Source organism: Carica papaya, chromosome 3 (assembly GCF_054855325.1).
Source record: "Carica papaya isolate Zhongbai chromosome 3, ASM5485532v1, whole genome shotgun sequence".
Taxonomy (NCBI): domain Eukaryota; kingdom Viridiplantae; phylum Streptophyta; class Magnoliopsida; order Brassicales; family Caricaceae; genus Carica; species Carica papaya.
In genome coordinates this window covers 28,562,213-28,574,903 of record NC_142311.1, presented here as the reverse complement: position 1 = coordinate 28,574,903, position 12,691 = coordinate 28,562,213, and the positions used below count along the sequence as shown (strand labels likewise).

Here is a 12,691-nt window from a genome sequence, read left to right as displayed (position 1 = left end):
TTATATCATTATTCTACTATGTAAGATACTCGTAATGATATTCTTATCTAGTGATGAATTATAAATGAATGTACAAAAAATATTAAGCAAAAGGACCCGATGCTGCGACTTATGCTGGTGAATTGTGGCTTCGGTCGTGCGTAACATTTAACACCTTGTCTGCAAAAAGACTGGTGCAAAATGTGGACTTTCAAGGAGGTCACCCATCCCAGTACTACTCTCGCCCAAGCACGATTAACTACAGGGTTTTGATGGGATCTGGTGCTTTAGTGCTTGTATGATCGCAACTATTCCATTCTGCACTGCAACTACATATACCCTTTCTTTTTCCCTTCCCCCTCCCATCATTTGTCTCGTTGTGCGCGCACACCACACTCTCCTTCTAGTTCTAATATTACGTGTAATGTCTTGATGCCTCAACTCACGCCTAGATGAACTGATCGCTCACCGAACCTCTTTTTTCATTGTTCTACTATGTAAGATGCTTGTATTAATACTTTTATCATGTGGTAGACTATAAGTGAATGCACAAAAAAGATAGAGCAAAATGCCCCGATGCCACAACTCATGCCGGTGAATAAACCAGTGGACTGTCGCTCTAGTCTCGTGTAATGTTTAACACCTCGTTTAAAAACAATGGGTACAACACGAGAACTTCCCAAGAGGTCACCCATTCTAGTACTACTCTCGCCTAGACATGCTTAATTGTAGAGTTCTGATGGGATCCAGTGAATTAGTGCTGGTATGATCGCACCCGTCCTATTCCACGCTGTATATACATATACCCCTTCTCCTTCCCTCCCCCCTCCAATAATTTGTTTCACTATACGCGCACACAACACATCTGCTTCTAGTTTTAATATCAAGCAAAATGTCCTAGCACCTCGACTCACGATCAACTAAACAAACTGCCCCTGCACCTCTATTTTTGTTGTTCTACTATGTAAGATACTCGTAATGACACTCTTATCACATGATGGACTATAAATGAATGCACAAAAAATATCAAGAAAAATACCCTAGCACCGCGACTCACACCGGAGAATGAACTGGCGGACCGTGGATCTAATCGCACATAATGTTTATTCTTTTGTCTGTAAAAAGAAGAGTGCAACACAAGGACTTCCCAGGAGGTCACCCATCCTAGTATCACTCTCGCCCAAGTACGTTTAGCTCTGAAGTTTTGATGGGATCCGGTGCATTAGTGCTGGTATGATCGCACCCGTCCCATTTCGCACTGCAAATACATGTGGCCTTTCTCTTTTCCTCCCCCATGCCATCATTTGTTTCACTGTGCGTACACACCGTACCTCTGCTTCTAGTTTTAATATTAAGCAAAATGCCTCGGCGGAAATCTAGATGAATGGACCACCCGTCGCACCTTTGTTTTTGTTGTTTTACTAATTAAGATGCTCGTAATGACACTCTTATTACGTGGTGGACAATAAATGAATGCACGAAAAATAAGCAAAATGTCCTGGCACCGCGACTCATGCCAACGAATGAACTGGCGAACCATGGCTGTTTGTCGTGCGTAACATTTAACGCCACATTTTTAAAAAGACAGGTGCAACACGGGGACTTCCAAGGAGGTCACCAGTCCTAGTACTACTCTCGCTCAAGCACCTCTAAAAGTGGAGTTCTGATGGGATCCGATATATTAGTGCTGGTATGATCGCACCCTTCCCATTTGATGTTGCAAATGCATGTACACCTTCTCCTTTCCTCTCGCCTCCCATCATTTGTTTTGTCGTGCACAAACACCGCACCCCTACTTCTAGTTCTAATATCAAGTAAAATGCCCCGGTGTCTCGACTCATGCCTAGATGAACGGACTGCCTGCCGCACCTCTATTTTCATTGTTCTACTATGTAAGATGCTTGTAATGATACTCTTATCATGTGGTTGACTATAAATGAATGCACGAAAAGTGTTAAGCAAAATGCCCCTGTGCTGTGAATCACGTTTGTGCATGAATTGGTAGACTGTGGCTCCGATCATCCATAACATTTAACACTCCCTCTGCAAAAAGAAGGGTGCTACACGAGAACTTTTCAGGAGGTCATCCATCCTAGTACTACTCTTGCCCAAGCACGCTTAACTACGGAGTTTGATGGGATCTGATGCATTAGTGCTCGTTTTATCACACCCCTTCTATTCCGCGCTGCAAATATATATACCACTTATCCTTCACTCCCCCCCTCCTATTATTTATTTCGCTGTGTGCGCACACTGCACCTCTGTTTCTAGTTTTAATATCAAGCGAAATGCCCAAGCGTCTTGACTCATGTGTAAATGAACGGACCACTCACCGTAACTCTATTTTTGTTGTTCTACTATGTAAGATACTCATAATGACACTCTTATCTCGTGGTGGACTATAAATGAATGCACAAAAAATATTAAGAAAAATGTCTCAACGTTGCTACTCATGCCGGCAGACTGTGGCTCTAGTTGCACATAACGTTTAACTCCCTCTCCCATCATTTGTTTCAATTTGCACGCACACCGCACCTCAGTTTTTATTTGTTATATTAAGCAAAATGCCCCAGTCACCCAACTCACACCCAGATGAACGGATCGCTCACTGCACCTCTTTTTTTATTTTATACTATGTAAGATGCTCGTAATAACACTCTTATCATGTGGTGGACTAGAAATATACAAATGAAAAAGATAAAAAAATGCTCCAGTGCCGCGTCTCACATATGTGAATGAACTGGCAGACCGTGACTCCGATTGCGCGTAATGTTTAATGCCCTATACAGAAAAAGATGGGTGCAACATGAAAACTTCCAAGGAGGTCACCAATCCTATTACTACTCTTGTCCAAGCGCGCTTAGCTGTAGAGTTCTGATGGAATCCGGTGAATTAATGCTGGTATGATCGCAGTCGTTCCAGTTCGCTCCGCAAATACATACGCCCCTTCCTCCTCCCTCCCTCCTCCTGTCATTGTTTCGCTGAGCGCACACACCGCATCTTTGATATTAGTTCTAACATAGAGCAAAATGTCCTGGCCCCTCGACTCATGCCCATATTAACGGACCTCCGGCTGCACCTCTGTTTGCGTTTTTTTTACTATGTAAGATACTCGTAATGACATTCTTATATCGTGATGGATTATAAATGAATTCACAAAAAATATTAAACAAAATGCCTCTACGTTGTGACTCTCGCCGGTGAATGAACCAGTGAGCTGTGTCTCTGATCACGCGTAATGTTTAACACCTTGTACGCAAAAATGCAGGTGCAAAACAAGGACTGTAGAGGAGGTCACCCATCTTCATAGTACTTAAGTTGAAGCACACTTAACTACAGAGTTTTGATGGAATCCAATGCATTAGTGTTAGTATGATCACACCCATCCCATTCTACGCTGTAAATGCATGTGCCCCTTCTCCTTCCCTCCCCCTCCCATCATTTATTTCACTGTGCCCGCACACCTCACCTCTGCATCTAATTCTAATATCAAGTGAATTTCCCCAGTGCCTTGACTCACGCTCAGAAGAACGGACCGCCCGATGTACCTTGTTTCTCGTTGTTCTACTATGTAAGATGCTCGTAATGACACTCTTATCACGTGGTAGACTATAAATGAATGCACGAAAAATATTAAAAAAATATCTCGGCGCTACGACTCACGCCGGTGAATGAACTGGCAGACCTTATTTTCGATTGCACAAAACATTTAACGCCCCGTATGCAAAAAGAAGGGTCTAACACAAGGACTTCGCAGGAGATCACCCAACCTAGTACTACTCTCACCCAAGCACGCTTAACTATGGAGTCCTTATGTGATCCAATGAATTTGTGCTGGTATGATTGGTTCCATTCAATTTCGTGCTGAAATACATATACCTCCTTCCCTCCCCCCTCCAATCATTTGTTTCTCTGTGCGTGCACACTGCACCTCTGCTTTTAGTTCTAATATAGAGAAAAATACCCCGACGCCTGGACTCACGCTAAGATAAACAAACCGCCCATTGCACTTCTGTTTTTGTTGTTCTACTATGTAAGGTACTCGTAATAACACTCTTATCCCATGATTGACTATAAATGGATGTACGAAAATACTAAGCAAAATATCCCGGTGCCGCGACTTACACCAGCGGACTGTGTATTCGATCGCACATAATGTTCAACACCTCGTCCATAAAAAGATGGGTGCAACACGAAGACTTCCTAAGAGATCACCCATCCTAGTACTACTCTCGCCCAAGCATGCTTCACTATGGAGTTCTGGTGGGATCTGGTGCGTTAGGGTTGGTATGATCGCACGCTTCTCATTCTGTGTTGCAAATGCATGTGCTCTTTCTCCTTCCCTCCCCCTCCCATCATTTATTTCACTATGCGCTAGTTCTAATATCAAGTGAAATGCCCCAATGCCTCGACTCATGCCTAGATGAACAGACTGCTCGCCGCACATCTATTTTTGTTGTTCTACTATGTAACATACTCGTAATGACACTCTTATGACGTGATGGACTATAAATAAATGCACGAAAAATATTAAGCCAAATGACCCGGCATTACAACTCATGCCAGTAAATGAACCGGTGGACCGTGTCTCCAGTCGCGAGTAACGTTTAATGTCCCGCTCGTAAAAAAACTGGTGCATCACGAGGGGACTTCCAAAAAGGTCACCTATCCTTGCACTACTCTCACACAAACACACTTAACTGCAAAGTTTTGAAGCGATCGGGTGCATTAGTGCTGGTATGATCACACCCATCCCATTCTACGCTGTAAATATCTGTACCCCTTCTCCTTCCCTCTCCCTCTGATAATTCGTTTTGCTGTGCGCGCACACCGCACCTCTACTTCTAGTTTTAATATCAAGCAAAATGGCCTAGCAGCTTGACTCATGCCCAGATGAATAGACCGCCCGCCGCACCTCATTTTTTGTTATTGTCCTATGTAAGATGCTTGTAATGATACTCTTATCATGTGGAGGACTATAAATGAATGCACGAAAAATATTAAACAAAATGTCCTGGTACTGCAACTCACGCTGGCGGACTATGACTCTAGTCACGCATAACGTTTAATGCCCCGTCTGCAAAAAGACGGGTATAACTCGACGACCAAAAAGTTACCCATCTTAGAACTACTCTCGCCCAAGCAAGCTTAATTGTAGAGTTCTAATGGGATCCAAGGCATTAGTGCTAGTATGATCGCACTCATCCCATTTTGTGCTGCAAATAAATATACTCCTTCTCTTTCCCTTCCCCCTCTCGTTATTTGTTTCGCTGTGTGCGCACAGTGCACCTCTACTTCTATTTCTAATATCAAGTGAAATGCTTCAGCGCCTCGACTCATGCCCAGATGAACGGACCATACGCTGCATCTCTATTTTCGTTGTTCTACTATGTATGATGCTTGTAATGACAGTCTTATCACATAGTAGACTATAAATGATTGCACAAAAAATATTAAGTAAAATTGTCTGGCGCCACTACTCACGTTTGCGAATGAACCAGCAGACCATGGCTATGGTCGCGCATAATTTTTAATGCTCCATCTGTAAAAAGAAGGGTGCAACATGATTACTTTTCAGGAGGTCACCCATTCTAGTACTACACTCGCCAAAGCACGCTTAACTGCAAAGTTTTGATGGGATACGGTACATTAGTGCTTGTATGGTTGCACCCTTCCCATTCTGTGGTGCAAACACATGTGCCCCTCCTATTTCCCTCCCCTCTCCCATAATTTGTTTCTCTGTTCGCGCACACCTCACCTCTGCTTCTAGTTCTAATATCATGCGAAATGACCCGGCACCTCGATTCATGCCCAAATGAACAGACTACTCGCCACACCTCTTTTTTTGTTGTTTTACTAAATAAGATGCTCATAATGACACTCTTATCACGTGGTGGACTATAAATAAATGCACGAAAGAAAAATGCCCCAGTGTTGCGACTCTTGCCACACCTCTGCTTCTAATTTTAATATCAAGCGAATCGCCCCGATGGCTCAACTCATGCCCAGATGAACGGACTACCCGCTGCACCTCATTTTTTGTTATTTTACTATGTAAGATGCTCGTAATGACACTCTAATCATATGATGGACTATAAATTAATACACAAAAAATATTAAGCAAAATTCTCTAGTGCCAGTACTCACATTTTTGAATGAACTGACAAACCATGGCTCAGTGCGTAACATTTAAAGCCCCGTGTGCAAAAAGACAGGTGCAACACGAGGACTTCCCAGGAGGTCACCTATCCTATTACTAATCTTGCAGAAACATGCTTAATTTCGGACTTCTAATGTCATCTGGTGTATCAGTGCTAGTATGATCACCCCCCTCCCATTCTGCACTATAAATACATATACCCCTTCTTCTTCCCTCACCCATCCTGTCATTTATTTCGCTGTGCACGAACACCGTACCTCTGCTTGTAGTTCTAATATAGAGCGAATTGCCCTAGTGCTTCGACTCACGCCAAGATGAACCGACCACCCGCCGTACCTCTCTTTTCGTTGTTCTACTATGTAAGATACTCGTAATGACACTCTTATCCCATGATGTACTATAAATAAATGCATAAAAGATATTAAGCAAAATGCCCTGGCGCGCGACTCACGCCAGCGAATGAACTGGCGAACTGTGTCTCCAGTCGCACATAACGTTTAACGCCCTGTCAATAAAATGACGGGTGTAACATGAGGAATTTCCAAGATCACTCATCCTAGTACTACTCTCGCCCAAGTACGATTAACTATGCAATTCTGATAGGATCCGGTGCATTAGTGCTGGTATTATGGCACCCGTTCCATTTCGCGCATCAAATACATATACCCCTTCTCATATCCTCCCCACTCCCGTCATTTATTTTGTTGTGCGTGCACACCACACCTCTACTTCTAGTTCTAATATAGATCGAAATTACTCGACACCTCAACTCACGCTCAGATGAACAGATCACCCGTTGCACCTCTATTTTTGTTGTTCTACTATATAAGATACTCGTAATGACACTCTTATCACGTGGTGGACTATAAATAAATTCATGAAAAATATTAAATAAAATACACCAGTGCCGCGACTCACGTCGGTGAACTGTGGCTCCAATCGCACGTGACGTTTAACACCCTGTTCGCAAAAAGACGGGTGCAAAATGAGGACTTTTAAGGAGGTCACACCCATGCTAGCACTACTCTCGCCCAAGCACGCTTAATTGTGGGGTTCTGATTGGATCCGATGCATTAATGTTGGTGTGATCACACCTGTTCCATTCTGCACTGCAAATACCTATACACCTTCTCTTTCCCTCCTCCCTCCCGTCATTTATTTCTCTGTGCGCGAATATCACACCTCTGCTTCTTGTTATAATATCAAGCGAAATACCCCGACGACTTAACTCACGCCGAGATGAATGGACCACCCGCCGAACTTCGTTTTTCATTGTTCTGCTATGTAAAATAATTGTAATTACACTCTTATCACGTGGTGGACTATCAATGAATTCATAAAAAATATTAAGCAAAATGCCCCAGAGCCGTTACTCACAATGGTAGACTGTGGCTCTGGTCACGCATAACGTTTAACCATCTATAAATAGACAGGTACAACACGAGGACTTCCTAGAAGGTCACCCATCTTAGTACTACTCTCACCCAAGCATGCTTAACTGCAGAGTTCAGATGGGATCTGGTGCATTAGTGCTGATGTGATCGCACCCACTCTATTTTGCGCTGTAAATACATCTGCCTGTTCTCCTTCCCTCCCCCTCCCGTCATTTGTTTCGTTGTGCACACACACCGCACCTCTGCTTCTATTTCTAATATCAAGCGAAATACCCCGACAGCTCGACTCATGCCTAGATGAATGGACCATCTGCCACGCCTCATTTTTCATTGTTCTACTATGTAAGATACTCATAATAACACTCTTATCACATGGTGAATTATAAATGAATGCATGAAAAATATTAAGCAAAATGCCCTAGCGTCGTGACTCACATTTGTGAATGAACCGGCAGACCATGGCTCCGGTCATGAGTAACGCCTAATGCCTCGTCTGTAAAAAGATGGGTGCAAAACGAGGACTTCCAGGGAGGTCACCCATCCTAGTACTACTCTCGCCCAAGCACACTTAACTGCTGAGTTTTGATGGGATCCAGTGCATTACTGCTGGTATGATCACACCCATTCTATTCTGCGCTGCAAATACATATACCCTTTCTCGTTTCCTCCTCCCTCCAATCATTTGTTTCGCTGTGCGCGCACACCTCACCTCTACTTCCAGTTCTAATATCAAGGAAAATGCCCTGTGCGGCTCGATTCATGCCCAGATAAACGAACCGCCCACCGCACCTTTATTTATGTTGCACTACTATGTAAGATAATCATAATGATACTCTTATCACATGGTGGACTATAAAAGAATGCATAAAAAAATTAAGCAAAATGCCCCAGCACCGCGACTCACATTTGCTAATGAACGGCAGACGGTGACTCCGGTCGCACGTAATGTTTAATGCTCTGTCCGTAAAAAGATGGGTACAACACGAGTACTTTTCAAGAGGTCACCCATCCTAATACTACTCTCAACAAAGCACGTTTAACTGTCAGTTCTGATGGGATTCGATATATTAGTGCTAGTTTGATCGCACTCGTCTCATTCCGCGCTACAAATGCATATACTCATTCTCCTTCCCTCCCCTTTCCCGTCAGTTGTTTAGCAGATGGCGCACACTGCACCTTTACTTCTAGTTCTAATATCAAGAGAAATACCCCGACACCTCGACTCATGCCTAGATGAACAGACTTCCCGCTGCATCTCTATTTTCATTGTTCTATTATGTAAAATGCTTGTAATAATACTCTTATCATGTGGTGGACTATAAACGAAAGCACAAAAAATATTAAGCAACGCGGCGCCGCGAGTTACGCTGGCAAATGAATCAGCATAACTTTGCTCCAGTCGCAAGTAACGTTTACCACCCCGTGTTTAAAAAGATAGGTGCAACACAAGGACTTCCCGAGAGGACACCCATCCTAGTACTACTCTCGCTCAAGCACACTTAACTGTGAGGTTCTGATGGGATACGATAATTAGTGCTGGTATGATTGCACCCATACCATTCCGCTATAAAAATACATATATCCTTTCTCCTTCCCCCCACCCTCCCATAATTTGTTTTGTTGTGCTAGCACACCGCACCTCTACTTCTAGTTCTAATATCAAGCAAAATGTCCTAGCACCTCGACTCACGCCCAGATGAACGGACCGCCCACTGCATCTCTTTTTTTATTGTTCTACTATGTAAGATGGATGTAATGATACTCTTATCACGTGGTGGATTATAAATAAATGTACAAAGAATATTAAGATAAATGCCCTGGCACTATGACTCATGCTGGTGAATGAACCGATCGACCGTGTCTCCAATCGTGCGTGACATTTAAGGCCTCGTCTGCAAAACGATGGGTGCAACACGAGAACTTCCTAGGTGGTCACCCATCTTAGTACAACTCTCATACAAGAATACTTAACTGTGGAGTTCTGATGAGATCCGTTGCATTAGTGCTGGTATGATCGCACTAGTCCCATTTCACGCTGTAAATGCATATACCCCTGCTCCTTCCTTTCCCCCTCCCATCATTTGTTTCGCTGTGCACGCAAACCACACATCTATTTCTAGTTATAATATCAAGTGAAATGCCCCAGTGCGTCGGCTTACGCCCAAATTAACAGATCGCCCGCCGAACCTCTGTTTTCATTGTTCTACTATGTAAGATACTCATAATGAGACTCTTATCATGTAGTTGACTATAAATAAATGCAAGAAAATTATTAAGCCAAATACCCTGATGTCGCGACTCATGTTTGCGAAAGAACTGGCGAATTGTAGCTCCAGTCAGGTGTAATGTTTAATGCCCCATTTGCAAAAAGACAGGTGCAACATGAGAACTTCCCAGGAGATCACCCATCCTAGTACTACTCTCACCTAAGCACGCTTCACTGCAAAGTTCTTATGGGATCTGGTGCATTAGAGCTGGTATGATCGCACCCATTCCATTCTACGCTGCAAATACATATACCCCTTCTCCTTCCCTCCCCCCTTCCATCATTTGTTTCACTGTGCGCGCACACTGCACCTTTGATTCTACTTCTAATATCAAACAAAATGTCCCAGCGCCTCAACTCATGTATTGATGAATGGACCGCCCGCCGCACCTCATTTTTCGTTATTCTACTATATAAAATGCTCGTAATGACACTCTTATCACGTGGTGAACTATAAATGAAAGCACAAAAAATATTAAGCAAAAAGCCCCAACCCTGCGACTCAAGTCGGCACCTGTGGCTTTGGTCGCGCGTAACCTTTAACGCCCGGTCCGTAGAAAGACAGGTGCAACACAGGAACTTCCCAGGAGGTCAGCCATCCTAGTACTACTCTAGCTCAAGTACGCTTAACTCTGAAGTTCTGATGGAATCCAGTGCAATAGTGCTGGTATGATCGCACCCATCCAATTTTGCTGCAAATGCATATACCCGTTCTCCTTCATTCCCCCCTCCTGTCATTTATTTCGTTGTGTGTGCACACCGCACCTCTACTTTTAGTTGTAATATCAAGCAAAATGCACAGGTGCCTTGTTTAAGGTCCCTTCCCCAAAAAGATGGGTGCAACACAAGAATTTTCTAGGAGGTCACCCATCTTATTACTACTCTCGCCCAAGCATGCTTAACCACAGAGTTCTAATGGGATCCAGTGAATTAGTGCTGGTATAATGGTACCTGTTCCATTTTGCGCTGCAAATACATATAATCCTTCTTCTTCCCTCCCCCCTCCCATCATTTGTTTCGCTGTTTGCATACACCGCACCTCTGCTTCTAATTTTAATATCAAGCAAAATGCCCCGGCGGCTTGACTAACGCCCAGGTGAGCGAACCACCTGCCACACCTAGTTTCTCGTTGTTCTACTATGTAAGATGCTCGTAATGACACTCTTATCACGTGGTCGACTATAAATGAATGAACAAAAAATATTAAGCAAAATGTCCTGGTGCTACGACTTACGTTTGTGAATGAACTAGCAGACTGTGGTTCTGGTCACGAGTAACGTTTAATGCTTTATGTGCAAAAAAATAGGTGCAACAGGAGGACTTTTAAAGAGATCACCCATCTTAGTACTACTCTCAACTAGGCACGCATAACTGCAGAATTCTGATAGGTTCTAGTACATTAGTGCTGGTATAATCGCACCCCTTCCATTACGCATTGCAAATACATGTGCCCCTTCTCCATCTCTCCCTCCTCCCATCATTTGTTTTGTTGTGCGTGCACACCTCACCTCTGCTTCTACTTCTAAAATCAAGCAAAATGCCCTAGGGCCTTGATTCATGCCTAGATGAATGGACAACCTGCTGTACATCTATTTTTGTTGTTCTACTATTTAAGATGCTAGTAAGGACACTCTTATTGCGGTGAATGAAATGGCAGACCATGGCTCTGATTACGCGTAATGTTTAACGCCCCATTCCCAAAAAGATGGGTGCAACACGAGGATTTCCCAAGAGGTCACCCTTCTTAGTACTATTCTCGCCCAAGCACGCTTAACTGGAGAGTTCTGATGTGATCTGGTGCATTAGTGTTGGTATGATTGCATCTTTTCAATTTTGTGCTCACATGCATGTACCCCTACTCCTTCCCTCCCCCTCCCATAATTTGTTTCAATGTGTGCGCACACCGCACCTCTGCTTCTAGTTCAAATATCAAGTGAAATGCCACAGCGCCTCGACTCACACCCAGATGAACGGACTGCCCTCTGCCCTCTGTTTTTGTTGTTCTATTATATAAGATACTTATAATGACAATCTTATCTAGTGACAGAGTATAAATTAATGTGCGAAAAATATTAAGCTAAACATCTCGGCGCCGCGACTCACGTCGATGAATGAACTGGTGGACCGTGTCTTTGGTCGCGCATAATGTTTAATGTCCTATCCACAAAAAGAAGGGTACAACATGAGGACTTCCTAGGAGGTCACCCATTATAGTACTAATCTCGCCCAAGTACGCTACACGATAGAGTTCTGGTGGGATCCGGTGCATTATTGCTGGTATGATCGCATCCATCCCATTTCGTGCTGCAAATGCATGTGCCCCTTCTCCTTTGCTTCCTTCTCCCAACCTTTGTTTCACTGTGCGCGCAAACCTCACCTCTGCTTCTAGTTTTAATATCAAGTGAAATACCCCGATGCCTCGACTGAAGCATAGATGAGCGGACCGCCCACTCACCTCTGTTTTCGTTGTTTTACTATTAATGATTCTTATAATGACACTCTTATCATGTGGTGGACTATAAATGAATGCATGAAAAATATTAAGCAAAATATTTCGACTCCATGATTCACATTTGCAAATGAACCAGTGAACCATGGCTCTGGTCGCGCTTAATGTTTAACTCTGCGTCCACAATAAGATGGAATCGACACAAGGACTTCCAAGGAGGTCACCCATCTTAGTACTACTCTTACCCAAGCATGCTTAGCTGCAAGTTTGAATGGGATCCGGTGCATTAATGCTGGTATGATTGCATCTGTCCCAAAATGGGATGTAAATGCATATATCCCTTCTCCTTCCCTTCCCCCTCCCATTTTTTGTTTCACTGTGCGTGCATACCGCACCTCTGCTTCAAGTTCTAATATCAAGCGAAATGCCCTAGCACCTCGACT

General features: G+C 43.5%; 8 pseudogenes; all 8 read right to left on the bottom strand.

Annotated features, from left to right (window-relative positions):
• Positions 1-637: 637 nt before the first annotated feature.
• Positions 638-756, bottom strand: LOC148267621 (5S ribosomal RNA; annotated as a pseudogene).
• Positions 757-1,105: 349 nt separating this feature from the next.
• LOC148267620 (5S ribosomal RNA) lies at positions 1,106-1,224 on the bottom strand (annotated as a pseudogene).
• Positions 1,225-5,532: 4,308 nt separating this feature from the next.
• LOC148267619 (5S ribosomal RNA) lies at positions 5,533-5,651 on the bottom strand (annotated as a pseudogene).
• Positions 5,652-7,569: 1,918 nt separating this feature from the next.
• On the bottom strand, positions 7,570-7,688 carry LOC148267618 (5S ribosomal RNA; annotated as a pseudogene).
• A 349-nt stretch (positions 7,689-8,037) lies between these two features.
• LOC148267617 (5S ribosomal RNA) lies at positions 8,038-8,156 on the bottom strand (annotated as a pseudogene).
• Positions 8,157-9,905: 1,749 nt separating this feature from the next.
• Positions 9,906-10,024, bottom strand: LOC148267616 (5S ribosomal RNA; annotated as a pseudogene).
• Positions 10,025-10,361: 337 nt separating this feature from the next.
• On the bottom strand, positions 10,362-10,480 carry LOC148267615 (5S ribosomal RNA; annotated as a pseudogene).
• A 1,025-nt stretch (positions 10,481-11,505) lies between these two features.
• LOC148267614 (5S ribosomal RNA) lies at positions 11,506-11,624 on the bottom strand (annotated as a pseudogene).
• Positions 11,625-12,691: the final 1,067 nt, after the last annotated feature.